Raw genomic sequence first — 20,397 nt, forward strand, 5'->3', positions numbered from 1 at the left:
AAGTAGATCATGAGATAAATATGGAAAGGAGAATAAGTTTCGCCAATGCGATGCGTTGTCTTCGGAACTATGACTCGAATCACTCGCTCCAAAGAAATTTTTGGTACAATTAGATATGCAGTAAAGTACTCCAAGGGGCAACAGAAGGAGTAAGAAAGGCCACATGTGACCAGGGATAAGTATAAGGGACAACCGGGACCACTAAAAAGAACTTGTAGCACTAGAAAAGATGAAAGCTTTAAAAGAGGAATATTTATAGGAAGTTCAATAATCTTCAAAGGAAAGAAAGATAGTGTTCCTATGGATAGCAAGACAGCAGTGCTGCCTGAGACTAGGAAGTACCTCGTAAGTCGTGAAATTCCAGGTCGCCAGCTATATCAATTGTGAGAGTGTATGACATAGAACCATATAAACAATCGCCGTGATGAAATGGCCAACAAAATGGTGTAAGGACAATGATAAGGAGTCAAAGAAGAATAGAGGCTAATTTAAGTCTCAAATAATCACCGGCATAAGAGAATCAAGGACTTAAGAAGAAAGCATACCAGTATTGAAAGGAAACTATGATTAAGTAGGATTTTATCTTAGTTCCATATTTATGAGTCTATTTTGTAATTATGTTAAGATTGAGGAGAGGAAATTGGAGGAAAAGTTCAAATATGAATATGATGATATCGTAAGGAATTAAGGAGTCCGACCAAGGAATTAAATGGAGATGATATGGTATGTATATAAGGTAGACTAGTACAAGAAGGGATAATCTAAAATAGCTCCAGAGAAGCAAGCAAGGAAAGGTGCCATATTTGAACAAGAGAGTTTGTCTACTAGTAGAGAAATAAAGAGTAAGTAAAAAGGATACAATAATTAAGACTACTCGCAAGATCGGCGGAGAGCCGTAGCGATCATGAGCCAAGATCACCTTAATGGAAACAGGACGATAACTGAATATCAGCTGACCACTGGTTACATATACAAGGGCATGAGGATATGAAACTAATGGATGAGTTCGACAGAGAGTTAGGGGAACATGGAAAAAGACGGATGAGCTCATATTATAAGAGTATGAAGATCAGAGTCTAAGTATGAAGATCAAAGTCTAAGGGAGGACAACCATTTCAAGAAATCAATGATAACATCGTAAGCTCGTAAGCTACAACATTTGAGAATGAATGTTTTTAAGGGGGGAAGAATGTTACACCTCGTACTTGCGGAGAAGCACTTATCAAATTTGAGCATAAGCATGTTGAACTATGGCTAAGTAAAACAACTTTGGAGTACAAGGGCCGAAGCATTATTAAGTACATTTTATGAGTAAAGGATGCATATGAGGAATTCCGGAAGGTCCTATGAGGAATTGAGTGGAAGGAGATGAGACAGTATGACTTCGGAAAAAGATGAGCATTATTTTGAACAACAAAGTATGAGCCAACTTGGAAAAAGAATATCTTCTAGTTTCCAACGCAAAACTGCTCGTCGGTATGACGTCAGAGTAGAGAATTATAGACGTTACAAGTCAGGCTAGCAGAACATAAATGAGTAGCTACAGTGCACGACACGCGCAACTACAGTGCCCGACACGCGCGCTACAGTGCGCGAAAAGTTCTAGGTCGGTGCAAACCAACCCTAGAACAATATAAAAAGGGGATTTACCCCTTATTTTCATTCAACCACCTCCCGAAGCCTTCCCTAAGCCCCTAGAACATTCTCCCAACTTTCGCCATAAAATTTTAGCCCAAATCAAGTGAAACCCCGGGATTTAGGCTTGGAAAGCTTATAAGGTCTTGTAGTTCTTGTTCTAAACAACGAATCTCGACGAATAAAAGGAGTCCGCCGAAGATAAATAAGATTTCAAGCTCTATCAACCTTGATTGAGGTAAAGTTATTCTTTACTATGGATATTATGAATTGTATCATGGAAATTTAGTTGTTAAAGCTTCGTAAAGTCTAGTGATTGGTTGAGAAATTGGGGAAACATCGTGTGGGATATTTTATTGAGCATATTGATGTTGATGATGATGTTGGTTGTATTGGTGTTGCTATTGTTGTTGTTTTATTGGTATTGGTTATTTCGGGCTACGGATACAAACAGGGGAGATGCTGCCGGAATTCCGGTAGATTCTAAGAGGATTTAATTTGAAGGCTTACGACAAGCATATGACGATAAGCCTAACAATAGTATAAATTCTCTTGAATGTAGATTTACGAGCTCGTGACAAGTTAAGCAGTTAAAGTTAAGGCGACCGAAAAGGTATGTTAAGGCTAGTCCCTTTCTTTCCAAAGGCATGATACTTTTCTTATGAACCCATACATGTTTTCAATAATATCCTTATTCCCAAAAAGCTAAAAGGTCATGATTCTCAAAGTTCTTCTATTGCTAAAGATAGATGTTTCTTATGATGATAATGATGATGATGATGATCCCATTTCTAGAGATTCCAAAGTTCACAGTCTTGATGCTATTATGAGATTATTGAGTTTATTTCTTGAATTACTTGATTTTATTAATTGTTATTGATCTCACCTTATGATAATTGTTCCTTCAAGGTGAGATATAGCAATGATGATTTCTCCATAACATAAATCAGAGGTTATCGGCCTTATGTCACTCCGATAAAGTAGTAGCTTCTATTTGGGCTCTCAAGCATGCTACTTATATTATATATGTATATATTGGGTATGGATAAAAGGTGAGGCATTTTATACGCATAACCACCTGATCAGCTGGTATATTATGATATCGTCCCGGACGCGGGATATATGGATAAATGGATCGGGCCATTCATTCCGCGGAAACATATATAATGATGATATGATATATGGATCGGGCTGCACGTTCCGCAACAATATAAAATATTTATTGATCGGGCTGCATGTTCCGCAGCACTATTATTTATATATGTATGAAAAATGTTTTTTTTTTAGAAAATAAAGCTAAGCATGCATGATATTCGCCTAAAGAGGCAATCAGATGTACACGTTATCTCTTTATCTTATATTATGTTCCATATCTCTTGTTATGTTGTTATTCATGCCTTACATACTCAGTAAATTATTCGTACTGATATCCCTTCTTGTGGACGCTGCGTTCATGCCCGCAGGTTCAGGTAGCCAGATAGGCGACCCAACTCCCGCAGGGGACTCGGTCCTACGCCGCTGTACTCCACTTGGTTCGGAGCCACCCTCGGTATGCTATTTCGATATGTACGATGGGTACACCCGTGCCTTGTTCCGTCCATTCTATAGCTAAGATCTCCATAGAGGTCTGTAGATAGTTGTATGTAGTTAGGAAGCTATGTATCCTTGTCGGCTCTTATTTTGTTGTACGGCGTATATAGTGGCCTAGTCGGCTTACGTTGTTTTCTTCTGCATATAAGTGTATACACCTTGGTTGTGAGTTCTTGATGTAGAGACTATTATGTTATCCTTACAGAAGTGTATAGTTCAACTACAAGTTATATATGGGCCACCCTGCTGCTCGGTGAGATCAAGGTACGTGTTTGGGGGTGTTTGATCGGTAGAGATTGAGCACTCGTCACGACTCATCGGTTTGGGACGTGACAGAGAATTTAACAAAAAAGGTTAGATGAACTCCGTGAGATCCTTGAAGGCTAACTGAATCTCACTCAAGTACCTGGAAAACTCTTCACCCCGAAAAAGAGTGTAGTAAGAGTAGTATCAGTGCAAACAACACGTACTGGTAGGCATCATAGGCCGACAACAATTAGCTAAAATATATAAAAGAAAGAAACTGAAAGATAGGCAGATAAGCAGTCCAAAAACAGTCACTAAGTACATCCACGTAAGTCACTAAGAACATCCACTTAAGTCATGCAATAATATGAACCGCACTAGATCTCAGTAGTCTACAGTCATAGCCTAGGCGGAACCTCTAGCCCTCGAATCCATCAAGTGTCTAGGTAAGTGATTAACAAGAAAGCACACAACATCTTCAATAAATCAACAACCAAGGAATCAGGGCTAAATCACACCATGCAATATAACTGATGCAACAACTAGAATCAGAGATGTGAATGGACCTAATATGAATGCATGTGCGATGCAATGCACTGGCCAACTGTCTCATATCGTACATCTATGCTACGAATGGAATACCTCCATGTCTCGATAGTCATGACCCATGAGGGACCCGCGAAGTCCATGTACCACTCTTCCCGGCAACGACCTCGGTGACGAGCACTCTCTCGATCCCGGCAAGAGACCTCGGGCATCGAGCACTCATTCATTCCCGAAAAGAGACCTCGAGCAACGTCCACTCATTTCGCTTCCAAAGAATGACCTCGCATCACTTTGATCGTCATCTCTCTTTTACGCTTTCTGGCAAAGACCTCGGAGGCTACACACTCTCACTTATCATTGTCAATACCAAATCACAATTCATATCAAAGTGTCATGAGAAATGCAGGATGAAATGCATGTATGAATGTCAATTTCAATAATAATCATGAGGGTGAATAAGTATAACAACATCCGTAAATCAATTACCAATATGAACTTATTCCCTAATCTGTACAATGCCATGTCCGGAACAATTTCCCTTCGGACCACATCGGTAACACCAAATATATATGCAAGAGAGGCCATATGAAATATGCACATCGCAAATCCCATAATAAGAAGCCTCGGATGTTTCACTTTCCCTCTTATCATTATTAATATCAAATCACGGCTCGCGTCATTGAATCATGTAGAATGTGTATGAATGATATGCATGTATCAATCTCAAGGGTAAATCATAATCAAATCTCAATCGTGCCACACATGGACACATATCACAATATCAATATCAAGTCAAGTCATTTCCTCTATCCATGTTAATGTCAAGATAATTGAGAGACAATTGTATCATAATCACAATATGGCAACTACATACAAGTCTAACATCACACATGGCAACAAGCCAATAAAGAGCCAACAAGCCCACTAATCAGTCAACAATACCAATCCTAAGAATATCCATCCCAACGTCATACCTAAAGGCTTTACATGTTTTCTCCGTCAATAACTAACTTCTAACTGGAGTCTAACCAAAAAGGTAAGTCGTAACCTACCTCGACGACCGAACTATCCAACTCGAGCTTTCTTCTTCCGAAATGCCTCAGAATAAGAAAAGTCCAACAATTATGAATTTTACGTTAAAAGAAGATTCGAAGGATACCTATAATAGTCTTAGAGGAATTTTGGGTCGAAAAGTTAGTTCAAAAATCGATTCCCAACCTCAAGGGGCAAAATAGTCATTTCATAGGAAAATCAGGTTCAAAAAGGTTAAAATATTATTCTAGGAAGTCATACGAATCCAATGGTACCCATATTGGCATACTTTAATCTGGATCAAAAAAGTCACCCAAAATAGGATTGGGAGCCACGAAGGGAAAAATAGGAAATTTAGTCCAAAATTAGTTTAACCATGACTTTATAGAGTCTAGATACCAAAAAATAATCAAAACCCATCCACAAGTTAGATCCCAAATCAAGAAAAAGCTTTTTTCAACTTTATGGTCAAAAACCCTCATTTTCCCTAACCCAAAGCGTGGATTAACCCTCATTTTCCCTAACCCAAAGCGTGGATTAATCATCAAATAAACGGAAGAATTCAATAGGAATCGACAAAATGGTGTCTAGAGACTTACCCCCACTGAAAATCACCTCAATCCGAGCTCCAAAACTTGTAAGGAAAGTAACTAAATCTCGAAACAAGTGGAGGAAAAAGAGACGCAGCGGCTGTTTCGGTCCAAATTAGGTGCTAGTTGATCACGAAGCTCACTTTTGACAAGCCCAATAAAATCCTTGCAAAATTCCACTCAAGATAGCCTTTAAATCACCCAATTTGGCCTTAAAATGATAGAGATATGATGTTTTCAAGTTTTGAAGTAATGCAGAAAATTTAAGGACGAACTTAGAGGCAAAATCGTAATTTTCAGCAAAAATCACACCAGAAAATCAGCACAACAAAATTTTAGTAAAATGCCCATATCTTCCTCATACGATGGCGAAACGCGACGATTCTTGTTGCTATAGTTCTGAAATTGTGATACGGATCTAACGGTTTAATCGAAACACAAATCAAAGCTCATTTCCTCAATATGGTACCATTTAAGCTCAAAACGACATCGGAACCAAAAACAAACGCTGTACAACCCAAACCTATCTAAAACTCATCGGAATTTAACCAAAATTTGTGGACAAGTCGAAAATCATCATAAAAATCAACTTGAACTCTCAAAACACCCAAACGCGACCGTCTTAACCCCATGTTGACCGTTGTCAACTCCAAATCATACCAAAAGCTAGTTTCTCAACCAACCACCCACTCAAATCACACCCGAACCACTCCGGAACCGAACCAACGACTGGATTAAGTCATAAATGACTCTCTGGACCTAATGGAATCGATGAAACTTTAAAAAAAAAACCTTTTACCCCCGATGTTGACTTTGGTCAAACTTCTTCCTTTCTTGAACTTAAGAGCTTCCAATTTCACTAAATTCGATCCGAACTCATCCGATTGCCTCGGGAACTGCGTCACCCGTGCCTACAAGTCGTAAACAACAATTGAAGCTAATGGAAAAAAACAAATTTCAAATCCGGGTCTTTATTCTCCCCTTGACCATCTTTTACCATAAATAGGCATACTAGATGCTAAAACCGACTTAATTGTCAAAAACCAACCAAACGAACTCTAAAATTAGCCCCGTAAATTTCCACAGGTCATAAATAATACTTCAAATATAACAAAATCTTCATATTTCCAATCAAAGCACGTTTTCCCAAAGTAAATAATTTATCCAAATAATTGAATGTTGGAATTTCCAAAGTGAAACCTTCTCTCAAAGTGAATCAAATGATATCCGTTTGACTTCAAATTTGGCAAGCAAGTCAAAATAGTTATTATGGAACTTCTGGATAGACGACACACAAAACAGAGCATCGGTTCTCAAAATGACTGACCGGGTCGTTACAAACACGAGGACTTCCCAAGGGGTCACCCATCCTAATACTACACTCGCCCAATCCTGCTTAACATTAGAGTTCTGATAGGATCTGATCTGTTATTGCTAGTATGATCGTATCAACCAGTCCTAGTGCTCTAAAATTTGTTAAACCCTTTCCTCCCCCTCCCTCTTCTCTAAAAATAAAGTACATTAGTGCAAAACTTTAAATATTAGTAACTTCATGCTCCACTATCCATTTTATGCGATTCTTTTTTCTTTTCTTTTTTTATTTTGAGTATTTTTTGAGATCTAGCTTATTTTTCGAAAAAAATATATTAAATAGACGAAAAAGAGCGTAGTTTGGAAAAATTGAGGGATGCAACACCGGTAGTTCCCGGGGTCACCCATCCTAGGACTACTCTCGCCCAAGCATGCTTGACTTTAGATTTTTGATTGGTTCTGGTGCGTTAGTGCCGGTATGATCGCATCAATCAACGCTAGCACTCTAAATTCTCTTAAACCCTTTCCTCCCCCTCGCTCTTCTCTGTAAATAAGGCGCGTAAGTGTAAAACTTTAAATATGCATAACTTCGCGCTCCATTATCCGTTTTATGAAATTCTTTATTTGATTTTTAGTATTTTTTCGAGATCCAGCTTATTTTTTGAAAAAATATATTAAATAGACCAAAAATAAGCGTAGTCCGGACAAAAGGAGAGATGCAACACGAGGAGTTCCGCGGGGGTCACCCATCCTAATACTATTGTTGCCGAAGCACGCTTAACTTCAGAGTTCTATTGGAATTCGGTGCGTTAGTGCTGGTATGATAGCATCCATCAGTCTTAGCGCTCTAAATTCTCTTAAACCCTTTTCTCCCCTTCCCTCTTTTCTAAAAATAAGGCGCATAAGTGCAAAACCTTAAATATGCATAACTTCGCGCTCCGTTATCCTTTTTATGCGATTCCTTTTATGATTTTTAGTATTTTTTCGAGATCTAGCTTATTTTTTGAAAATAAATAGATGAAAAATGAGCGTAGTCTGGACAAAAGGAGAGATGCAACACGAGGACTTCCCAGGGGGTCACCCATATTAATACTATTCTCCCCCAAGCACGCTTAACTTCAGAGTTATGATGGGATCCGGTGCGATAGTACGGGTATAATCGCAGTCATCGGTCCTAGCGCTCTAAATTCTCTTAAACCCTTTGCTCCCCTTCCCTCTTCTATAATGTTACACCTTAAAAATTTTAATGTAGTTTGCAAACTAACGTAAGCTCGGAGAGGTCATGGAACCCTTATGTCACGACCCAACCCCGTAGGCCGTGACTAGTGCCCGAGCTGGGCACCCATACGCGCTCTTTAACCAGATTTGGCATACAAACGACTTATACATCTATAAATATCAAACGTGGCTCCAAACGGACGCATGCAAACACATATACTGTACAGAAACCGGTAAGGCTGTCATAATATACATAACGTGTCAAAGCATATATACACACGTACCGACAAGGGCCGCCACGGCGGATGGGCCGCCCAAACACAACTCACACGTCGCTCCGAACAAAACTCGTACATAACCCACATCTATGTCTACGACCTCTAATACGGTAACAACGTAATCAGATGACGGGACAGGGCCCCGCCGTACCCTGAACAAACATAAACATATACACCGAGAGAGTATATACCCAAAATATCGGCTCCAGAACAAAGGGGAGCACTCCAAACAGCAGAATGGAAATCCTACGCCGGTGGATCACCAAAACGTGTGTCTGTACCTGCGGGCATGAAACGCAGCCCCCCCGAAGAAAGGGGGTAAGTACGGAATATGTACTGATTATGCAAAGCAGAAGATATAGTAACAAATCTAAATCATGATCGAAACAGAGGTATAAAAAGTAAACATAATAACCAGAATCTCAAAATGCTGTCATCCGACACGCAAGTCATGCAACAGGGGAACAGAAAACAATTATAATAATCAGAATACCAATACGCTTTCTCCTGAAATATAGATTACACATATACATACCGAAGCACATCATAACATCATACCTTATCATATGAGCTGACATTAACCGATGTGGGATTCGCCTAAACCAATGTGGGATTTGCCAAGACCAATGTGGGATTTGCCTATACCAATGTGGGATTTGCCTAAACCAATGTGGAATTTTTGCGTCATCATTGGGTTTGCCCCACCATTGGGTTTGCCCCACCACCGGGTTTGCCCCACCATCGGGTTTGCCCCACCAATCTGAAACCAACTGATCATATTTCCGAGTCCATATACATAACATACAACATAGCATACATACACAGTACCCGACCGAAAGGGGGCTCGGCGTACCGGTCATATCATGACACCAGTAGATATACGCATCGGTAAATCAGACCATCATATCATGTTTCGGAATACACATCATATTTCAGAATACAACATAGTGCGTAAAAACAAAACCGGCCCGGACTTGGCGAAAATGTAACCAAATACAATTCAAAAACAATTTCGAAGACTTAATATGTTAATCACAACGAACCGTCATTTATAAGCCAAAACAAAAATCAAATCGATTTTCTTTCGAATATCATCGTGAACATCTCACACCGTATTTCATAAATCATAATTACGTACCAAAATCATGTGCATAAGATCATTGTCATAAATCCAAAAGATAAGTAAAATAGTCATATTTGAAATCGGAATAATAATTACAACATTCTCTTTCAAAAGTTGTCGAAATTACATAAAGGAACGTCGCGGGACCCGCGGACGGGCGTAGGCCCGAGCTTGGACCGCCTATGGAAAACATACTCGTCTAACATCATACAACCTTCTACGAAAATCTCAAGGCAATCCGAGCTTTTCTGTGAAAGTTATGGGCGTTTGTAGTTTTAGAATCGTTAAAGAGTAAAAAAACCCTTTTTATTTTGCAAAATTAAACTTTCATACAACTTTGGTAAATCTATACTTCTAAGGACATAAGGATCAATATTTCATCATATCAAACATATGAATACCAAGAAACAAATGCGTATCATAGACATGCTCGGATTGCGAGAATAGAGTTTCCTCGAAGTTCGTGTCGTAGCCTATTTTTAACTAAGGGATGCCAAAGAAAGAAGGTTGCTTTACATACCTCAAATGCTCTCCAATATGATCCAAACTCAAGCTAAATCCTACCTACGTCTCGGACTCCCCAAGATCTACACAACGTCATAATATGCCAAACATTAGCCAAAGGTATTTAAGAATTCATTTCCAAACGAACATCAAATTCTACAGAAATTTGGGCAGCATTTCCCCTGTAAATAGGCCACCCCAAGAATTTAACTCGGCCAAATCAATCAACAAGAATAGCAACAACCAACCTAGCAACATTCATAATCAATCCGAAAGGCAATACGACAATAATAACTCTCTTTTCCATCATTCAACAACATTCATAATTTCAATTCAACGGCTTACCTTCAAGCCAACATCGATACTGATACATTCAAATATTAACCCGAAAACATACCAACCATATTTAAAGGCATTCTAAGCAATTCATACAACATTTCAAATAATCCAACAATTTCTCCAAGCTACCCGAATTCAACCCCTAAACCCGAGAACCTCACTTTACACATTCCTCATTTTCAAGTCATGATTTGCATCCACAATTCACATTGTACAATGCTATTCTCATCAACATACAAATTACATTAAATATACAATAGCCTCCAAATCAGTCCGCAACAATTACAACATCAATTTGAGTCATTCAACATTCATTTCCAACATAGAATTCATAGCGACGACGACTAAAACACTAAGCGACATTAATGCGTTCTTTGTCATAATCCATGATCATTTTCGGCCAACACACAACATATATACATATGGATAATTCTCATTCATTCTTCACCCTACCATGATCATAACATACTAACTAGACCTTAATTCATCACTCCAACATAACACAACACACACACACTTCACAGCCCAACCCTCATACATATGGCCTCAACTTCAACATACTTTATTTCATGATTTTCATCCATATTAACATACTACAACATACATACAACCTTTATAACACATAAAACATATTCAATTCTTACCTTTCCTCTTCAATTCCACAATAGGCTAGGGTTTCCAAAGATGAAAACTAGCGGGTTGATCGCTCCAACGACACTTCCACGCTACTTAGGGACCTCAAAATAGTGGGTTTAGCATCAATAAAATAATTTTGGAAGGGCTTGAATGAAAGTTGGTTTTCTTGGTCACTTGGCCGAGAGCCTTCTTTTGGTGGTGTTCTTCACTTCAATTTTTCTAAGTATGGGAAAATGAACTTGGATGACTTAGAAGTCATCTTTTAAAGTCCCACAAGACTTGCACATGTGTTCATGGCCCACACCATGTGTTGTTTCAATTAAAATTGAACACAAGATGGGTGGGCCAATTCCAACATATACATGGCCAAGACCATGAAAAATGCATGATTTGCAAGTTCCATAAATTTCATTTTGGTCCTAAATTTTCCTAATTGTTCCATGCAAACAAATTCATGCACAACTTATGTCTCAAAATAAAATCGAAAGTCCAAAGTCCCGACTTTGTATCCCGGAATGGTTTTGTCCTTAACTTATCATAATTAATCCGGATTGTTCCAATGTACAAAAATACAGGATATAACATCCTCCCCCCCTTTAGAACATTCGTCCTCGAATGCTAGATTAACCTTATAGGATCTCATAAGCATTTGGGGGAGTTTCTCTTACAATCATCGCAAACAGTTCATACATCAATCAACATAACCAGTTAAAAAGTCTAAATTACCTGTACCCGCATCTGATGGCGCGTCCTGATCCTGTCCACGGGTCAACACATATAGGCGGTTCGATGGACCGCCGTAACCGGAGGCTCCGCCACGCCTCTCGCCACGCCTCGCTGGAGTCGGCGTGCCTCGCCCCATCGGGCGCATAGCTACGGAAGGTGAAGACGAACCGGCAACTGACTCAGTAAACTGGGCTGCACCACCTGGACCGCCCCTGTACGGACACTCTCTCTTAAAATGACCCTGGCCGCCACAAGTAAAACAAGCACCCGTGGCACGGTAACACTCTCCAAGGTGATACCTCCCACAGTAGGAACACGGAGGTTTGGGCGGTCTCATCTGACTACTGGAACCTCTGTCCAACTGTGAGCCTGAAACCCGGAGCTCCGGCTCGCCCCCGAATATCCCGCACCCTCTCGATCTCCGCCAGCCGAACCGGCGGGGGTGTACTCTCGGCCGGCCGGGCGGTGTCCGCTAGGCCGCCGCCGAGGTCGCTCGCCGAGACTCTCCGGTATCACCCAGCAGATCCGGCCCTTCGGGTGGCCCCTATCATACTCCTATCGGCCGACGCTCCCTCGTGTCGCTCCTCCATACCCCGGTCACGTGCTCGAATCCGTGCGATGTCCATCCCCTCGTCCGGGGCCGCCATCACCGCACAACCTGTCAACGTGTAGTCATCCAGCCCCTATCACATACCGGTGCATCCGGCCACCATATCGTCTACAAGCGGGCGCATATCCGGCCGCCGAATCAAACTCCAAACTATACTCCCGGGACACTCCTCGTCTTCTACTTTAGTAAAGAAAGAATCGTCCACCCCGGCCCGCCTCGCTCCAAGGTAGAAATGGGCCGGAAGGCCTCTCGTAAACTCGCCCCACGCCGGGAGGGCACCCTCACCTCTCGGACAACATCCAGACTCGTACCGCTAGCCGCCACATCGTGCAACCGATAGATGCCATCTCAACCGACTCGTCTCGTAAGCACTAATCAATCGCAGCGTACGCCGGCACCGCTCTGATGAACTCCTGAGGGTCCTCTACGGGCTTTGACCCGAAAAACTCTGGTGGGCCACAAAGCAGAAAATCACGAGCCCTCTGGGTGTCATATCTATCCGCACGATCACCCCCTGATCCGTGCCTGTGAACCTGGGCCGCCATCAATTCGATCAACAACCGGACCGCATCTCGGATCGTCCGATCCTCCACCCCCGGGCCGAGGAGCCGGGGGCGCGGCTCTCGAACCTCGTGGGGCCGGCGTGGAGCCGCCTCGACCCGCACTCGCCGGCCGCTCCAAGTCTCTCGACATCGGGCAGCGCGAATCAGGGCGGAGGCACACCCTCCGCTCAACCGGGCACGGCCCTAGTAGCTATCCGAGCCCGGCTGGTCTCACCTGCTGCTGTAGTCTTGGCCATCTGGGCAACTGTGGCCTTCCTTGGAGGCATCGCTGAAACATAGCATTTCGTTAGTGCGCAGTCATCCCGATAACACGCTCTATCGCACGATATAAGATCGAAGGAAAGATAACATCCTAAATGTCCCGTAGCCTCCGTTTATAGACGTGGTGCACAACACATCGATAACCAAGACTCTACTAGACACGGTCCGTAGACATTCCGAGGACTAAATCGCTCGATACACACTCGTCACGACCCAACCCCGCAGTCGTGACTAGTGCCCGAGCCGGGCACCCATACGCGCTCTTTAACCGTATTGGCATACAAACGACTTATACATCTATAAATATCAAACGTGGCTCCAAATTGACAATACGCAAACACATATACCGTACGTAAACCCGTAAGGTCGTCATAATATACATAACGTGTCAAAGCATATATACACACGCAACGACAAGGCCGCCACGCGGACGGGCCGCCCAAACACAACTCACGCGTGTCGCTCCGAACAAAACCGGACATACCCACATCTATGTCTACGTACCTCCAATACGTAACAATCGTAATCGTATGACGGGACGGGGCCCCCGCCGTACCCCCCGAACAAACATAAACATATACACCGAGAGTATATACCCAAAATACCTCGGCTCCGAACAAAGCGGGAGCACTCAAACAAGTTGTATGGAAATCCTACGCCGGTGGATCACCAAAACGTGTGTCCGTACCGGCCATGAAACGCGGCCTCTCCGAAGATGGGGTCGATACGGAATATGTACCGAGTATGCAAAGCAGAAGATATAGTAACAAACCGAATCATGATCTAACGTAGGTATAAAAAGTAAACATAATAACCGTAATCTCAAAATGTCGTCATCCGACACGCAAGTCATGCAACGTAGGAAGAAAACAATTATAATAATCGAATACCAACACGCTTTCTCCTGAAATATAGATTACACATATACATACCGAAGCACATCATAACATCATACCTTATCATATGAGCTGACATTAACCGATGTGGGATTCGCCTAAACCAATGTAGGATTTGCCTAGACCAATGTGGGATTTGCCTATACCAATGTGGGATTTGCCTATACCAATGTGGGATTTGCCTAAACCAATGTGGAATTTTTGCGTCATCATTGGGTTTGCCCCACCATTGGGTTTGCCCCACCACTGGGTTTGCCCCACCATTGGGTTTGCCCCACCACCGGATCTGAAACCAACTGATCATATTTCCGAGTCCATATACATAACATACAACATAGCATACATACACAATACCCGACCGAAAGGGTCTCGCAGCACCGGTCATATCATAACACCCGTATATATACGCATTGGTAAATCGACCATCATATCATGTTTCGGAATACACATCATATTTCAGAATACAACATAGTGCGTGCGAAAACATAACTGGCCCGGGACTTGGCGAAAAATGTAACCAAATACAGTTCAAAACAATTTCAAAGACTTAATCTGTTAATCATAACGAACCGTCATTTATAAGCCAAAACAGAAATCAAATCAGATTTTCTTTCGAATATCACTCGGAACATCTCACACCGTATTTCATAAATCATAATTACGTACCAAAATCATGTGCATAAGATCATTGTCATAAATCCAAAAGATAATTAAAATAGTCATATTTGAAATCGGAGTAATAATTACAACACTCTCTTTCAAAAGTTGTCGAAATTACATAAAGAAACGTCGCGGGATTCCGTGACGGCGTAGGCCCGAGCCCGGCCCGCCTATGGAAAACATACTCGTCTAACATCATACAACCTTCTACGAAAATCTCAAGGCAATCCGAGCTTTTCTGTGAAAGTTATGGGCGTTTGTAGTTTTAGAATCGTTTAAGAATAAAAAACCTTTTTTTTTTTTGAAAAATTAAACTTTCATATAACTTCGGTAAATCTATACTTCTAATGACATAAGGATCAATATTTCATCATATCAAACATATGAATACCAAGAAACAAATGCGTATCATAGACATGCCTTGATTGCGAGAATAGAGTTTCCTCGAAGTTCGTGTCGTAGCCTATTTTTAACTAAGGCATGCCAAAGAAAGAAGGTTGTTTTACATACCTCAAACGCTCTCCAATATGATCCAAACTCAAGCTAAATCCAACCTACGTCTCGGACTCCCCAAGATCTACACAACGTCATAATATGCCAAACATTAGCCAAAGGTATTTAAGAATTCATTTCCAAACGAACATCAAATTCTACGCGTAAATTGGGCAGCATTTCCCCTGTAAATAGGCCACCCCAAGAATTTAACTCGGCCAAATCAATCAACAACAACAGCAACAACCAACCTAGCAACATTCATAATCAATCCGAAAGGCAATACGACAATAATAACTCTCTTTTCCATCATTCAACAACATTCATAATTTCAATTCAACGACTTACCTTCAAGCCAACATCGATACTTATACATTCAAATATTAACCCGAACCCATACCAACCATATTTAAAGACATTATAAGCAATTGATACAACACTTCAAACAATCCAACAATTTCTCCAAGCTACCCGAATTCAACCCCTAAACCCGAGAACCTCACTTTACACATTCCTCATTTTCAAGTCATGATTTGCATCCACAATTCACATTCTACAATGCTATTCTCATCAACATACAAATTACATTAAATATACAATAGCCTCCAAATCAGTCCGCAACAATTACAACATCAATTTGAGTCATTCAACATTCATTTCCAACATAGAATTCATAGCGACGACGACTAAAACATTAAGCGATATTAATTCATTTCTTTGTCATAATCCATGATCATTTTCGGCCAACACACAACATATATACATATGGATAATTCTCATTCATTCTTCACCCTACCATGATCATAACATACTAACTAGACTTAATTCATCACTCCAACATAACACAACACACACACACTTCACACGCCCAACCCTCATACATATGGCCTCAACTTCAACATACTTTATTTTATGATTTTCATCCATATTAACATACTACAACATACATACAACCTTTATAACACATAAAACATATTCAATTCTTACCTTTCCTCTTCAATTCCACAATAGGCTAGGGTTTCCAAAGATGAAAACTAGCGGGTTGATCGCTCCAACGACACTTCCACGCTACTTAGGGACCTCAAAATAGTGGGTTAGCATCAACAAAATAATTTTGGAAGGGCTTGAATGAAAGTTGGTTTTCTTGGTCTTGCCGAGAGCCTTCTTTTGGTGGTTTTCTTCACTTCAATTTTTCTAAGTATGGGAAAATGAACTTGATGACTTAGAAGTCATATTTTAAAGTCCCACAAGACTTGTATAAATGTTCATGGCCCACACTACGTGTTGTTCCAATTAAAATTGAACACAAGATGGTGGGCCAATTCCAACATATCCGCCAAGACCATGGAAAATGCATGATTTGCAAGTTCCATTTATAATTTTGGTCCCAAATTTCCTAATTGTTCCATGCAAACAAATTCATACGCACAACTTATATCTCAAAATAAAATCGAAGGTCAAAAATCCCGACTTTGTATCCCGAAATAGTTTTGTCCTTAACTTATCATAATTAATCCGGATTGTTCCAATGTACAAAGAGACGGGATATAACATATGGACTAGTGCTACATCACATTATCATGGCAATGAGTATATAAAGTGTATTAAAAATAATTGTTATTAAAGTTTATTGAGATCAAGAAATTAATTGTGTGAATTATTGGTGCAATGTTGGATTTTGTGTGGAAGTTAATCTTTTAATTAATTAACTACGGATGACTATTGTAGTCCACTCGGCCACGTGTAATGCAAATAAAGACTAGAGGGCTACGTACCTAAATCAAGGTGGCATCATAGGAAGGACTATTCTATTAGTGGACATTTAATTCTTGGACAGCACATTATAAAGGAATAAGGATGAGGTTATTTTTGTTATATCCCGTATTTTGTACGTTGGAATATTTTAAGTTGGTTGTGACAAGTTGTTATGTCCCGTATCTTTACATTGGGACAATATGAAGCTAAGTGGCGGTGTTAAAGACAAAGTCGTTTTAAGGTTCCCTAAGGGTTTCGCCTCCCGATTTCGTTTCTATGCACAAGTTGCTTATGGATTCTCGTATTGGTATAAGAACATTATTGGAGAATAAGGATTAATTGGCCAAGATTGGATGACTAAGTGAGATTAAGAACTTAATTACACCATTAGTGGGCTAAGTGGCCGTGTAAATTCAATTGGTGGAATGGCAAATTCTTATTGGCTAAGAACTTAGGTGGGACACACATGTGTCCACCTTGTGTAATGCATATAAAAGGAGAATTGCTGATTTCACAATTCAACAAACATTCATTTCAACATTTACAAAATTAGAAAACTTGATAGAGAGAGAGGCTCTCGGCCACAAGTCAGCCGAGAATAACCTTCTCCAATTTGATCCAAAAATCAGTTTCTTAAGCAATTCAACCCTTGAAGGTGTGTATTAACGTGTAGCATTCATTGGAATAGCAAGAACAAGTGTTAAAGTTCAGGGTAGTAATTATTTCATGGTCGATTGAAGTGTTGAGTTACAAGGCAAAAGAATGATCACTTTTCACGTGTTGTATGATGGTTTGAATGTATAATTTAGGTATGTTGTTGTTGGATTGTTGTTGTGGTTGAAGTTGAGGTGATCTCAGGAGCTTAGGTGAAGCCATGTTTGGTCTATATTTTGTGTGTATTGTGACGGATTGGACTTGCGATAATATATGAAAATGAACAAGAATTGTAAGAAGTTTTCGTATGGTTGTGCATGTTGGTATTGGGTCGTTTTTCTTGAAGTCAAGTGAGCCGTGTGTTATAAGCTTACATAAAAGAATTCTTAATCTTCTTGTACATGTATTGGGAATGGATTGAATGTATTGCAAAGTATGAATAAATGGATGAAAATCATAAAGTTGTTGTGGTGGTGTTGAAGAATAGTGTAGGGGGACTGTTTTAGGAGAAGTTATGGACCTGTTTTGTGTCATGTTTTGATTGTTGTTGTTATGGACATTGTGGTGTATTGTAGCATGCTAGATATGTAAATTGAAGTGTTAAATAAATGATTTATGTTGAAGGATATAGGCAGCCCAACCGTGGACTGTTTTGGTACTAGAATGTAAATTGTGTGTGCCGAATGTTGATTCTTGTTGCAAACGTTTAGTGAAGGTAAAGTGCAATGATCAAGCTAAAATCGGGAATGAATTGTGGGCTGTTGTAAGAATAAAGATGATGTTAAAACAGTCCCAAGAACCATGAAAGCGTTGTCATTAAACGTATTGTTGTTATTGTAAGGCAAACTGGAAAATTGCTTAGCGAGAATGAAAACGTTATGTGTGTTGTTTAGCCGTGTGTATGGAACTGTTTTGAAGGGTGTGTGGACTGCCCAAGTTCCCTAAGTCATGTTAAACAAGTTTGGAATGAGATAAGAAAGGAATGATTAGCGATGTTAGCTTGTAGCACTAGTTGGTTTGAATGCGAACGAAACGTCGTCTAACTGTTTGAAAGGGATTGTGAGCGTTAGAGTGCGTATTAAAATCCTTTGTAGACTAACTGTAGCTCTTGATATCTTGATATAGGATAAGTGTTGTTGGGCAGCAAGTACAAGTTATTATACGACTAAACGCTAAAGGTACGCAAAGCCTATTCCTTCCTTCTTTTGGCATGTCCTACGTAAGTAAGATATAATCCGAGCCTCGGGGCGACTTCACTCTCTAACTCCTAGTATGATATGTGATTGTTATTCGTCCGTAATGTTGAAAATGTTGGTATAGTTGAAATATGATCTCGTTATTTATTACATGATGGACTAATATGTAATGTACAAGAGTTCCTATTTTTAAAAGGAATTGCATAAGTATGCTTGATTTTTATATAATGTAACATGCTAATGTCCAAGAATTGATTTAGTTACTATTCATTGAGTCTCAAAAATGTTTTACATATATATGTGGTTGCTTATTACTCGCTCGTGCTTACCGCTATATCCTTCACCGAGTCCCGGCCAGGGTACGTTCTCGTGCGCCGATCTATTATACTATTCACCGAGTCCCTCACTAGGCCGGGACACGTTATATATATATATATGATGATGATGATGATGATGTGATGATATGATGATTTGGAGATGAAGGCCAGGAGGGCATATATTCCTTATTACCGAGTCCCTTACTAAAGGGCCGGGACACGAATATGTTTACGTTTATGATGTTATGATTATAAATACCGAGTCCCTTATTAAAGGGCCGGGACACGTTATATATGTTATATACGAATGATTATGCAGCTTTTGATTATAAAGCATTATATTGACATTGATATGAGAACGATACAAATGAAATATGTTCAAAGGCAAGTTTTATGAAACTCTCATTGTTGCATTGAGTCCTATACACCTTGTCTCGTATATGATTCTATTTACTATGTTTCACGCTTTACATACTCGTACATATTTCGTACCGACCCCCCTTTCTTCGGGGGGTGCGTTTCATGCCCGCGCAGTACGTACACACACGCCGTGAGATCCGCCGACTAGGATATCTACTCCTATTATTCAGTGCTCCTTTGTTCGGGGCATAGTTCGTGGTATAACCTTTTGATATATACATATGTTATCGTTCGGTACGGCGGGGCCCCGTCCCGTCATATGATGTCGCTCGTCACTCTTAGAGGTCCGTGGTCGCGCGTGTGGGTCTATGTATGGTTGTTGTTTTGTTATATGGTTATGACGTGTGTCTGGGGCGCACCCATTTGTAGTGGCAGCCTTGTCGGCTTGCGTAGCTATATATGTTTATCATGGCAGCTGTGTATGAAGGTAGCCTTCTCGGCTTATGTTTTGTTGGGACGTTCCCTATATATATATATGACAGCCTCACGCCGCTTTGGTGCGATGTTAGTAGGGTCGTAACTCTTCGTGAGATAGGCGCCTTCGACTTGCATATGTTTTGCCCTTATACTTATAAAGCTCGTTCATGCTAGTAGTGTATGACTATAGATAACAAGTGTATACGAGTGTCCAGCTCGGGCACTAGTCATGGCCTACGGGGTTGGGTCGTGACACAAGTTATGGACAAGACTATTTTCCGACTTTGTTTTAAGACATAAATTGCTTGTGAATTTGGTTGGATGGAAATATTAAGGAAAATTTGGGGTTAAAAGTGAATATTGAAAAGTTAGCGTTTCATGA

At 40.4% G+C, this 20,397-nt stretch overlaps 3 pseudogenes; all 3 read right to left on the reverse strand.

Annotated features, from left to right (window-relative positions):
* Nucleotides 1-7,323: 7,323 nt before the first annotated feature.
* LOC132068982 (5S ribosomal RNA) lies at nucleotides 7,324-7,440 on the reverse strand (annotated as a pseudogene).
* A 223-nt stretch (nucleotides 7,441-7,663) lies between these two features.
* Nucleotides 7,664-7,782, reverse strand: LOC132068977 (5S ribosomal RNA; annotated as a pseudogene).
* A 216-nt stretch (nucleotides 7,783-7,998) lies between these two features.
* LOC132068927 (5S ribosomal RNA) lies at nucleotides 7,999-8,117 on the reverse strand (annotated as a pseudogene).
* Between the last annotated feature and the right edge of the window lie 12,280 nt (nucleotides 8,118-20,397).

The sequence above is a fragment of the Lycium ferocissimum genome, chromosome 8 (assembly GCF_029784015.1).
Source record: "Lycium ferocissimum isolate CSIRO_LF1 chromosome 8, AGI_CSIRO_Lferr_CH_V1, whole genome shotgun sequence".
NCBI classification, from domain to species: domain Eukaryota; kingdom Viridiplantae; phylum Streptophyta; class Magnoliopsida; order Solanales; family Solanaceae; genus Lycium; species Lycium ferocissimum.